Here is a 492-nt window from a genome sequence, read left to right on the forward strand (position 1 = left end):
CAGCTCCCAGAATCGCCCCATCAAGCCAGGGCTCCCAGCCAGCCACCGCTGGGAAGCGCCGGGGACGCCTGGGCACTGCGACGCTCGCCAGCGCCGGTCACCAAGACTCTCCTCCGCCCGGGACAAGGGGATCCGGCAAAGTCCTGGGTCAGCGGCAGGTCAGCCCGAGAGAGCGAGAGCGGAGGAGGGGAGAGCAGAATCCCCGGGGTGGAGTGCGGCCGCCTCGGGGCTCACTGCTGGCCCGGACCCTACCCACGAGGCACAACCTAAAACGGGCTTCATCGCCGTCTCTTTTCAACCTCCCCAGGGACCAGGGAAATGCAGGGCCAGGGGGATAAGGGAGAGCGGGGAGACGGCCCCTCGGGCCGATCACGAAGTCCGCTCCCTCACTCGGGGTGTCTGTCTGTCTCTGTCTCTCTAGCACATGACCGGCCACTTCACACGCACACGACCTGCTCCTTCACCTCCAGCTCCGAGCACACTGCGCCGCGC

The sequence above is a fragment of the Myotis davidii genome, unplaced genomic scaffold, assembly GCF_000327345.1.
Source record: "Myotis davidii unplaced genomic scaffold, ASM32734v1 scaffold81, whole genome shotgun sequence".
In the NCBI taxonomy this organism is placed as follows: Eukaryota; Metazoa; Chordata; class Mammalia; order Chiroptera; family Vespertilionidae; genus Myotis; species Myotis davidii.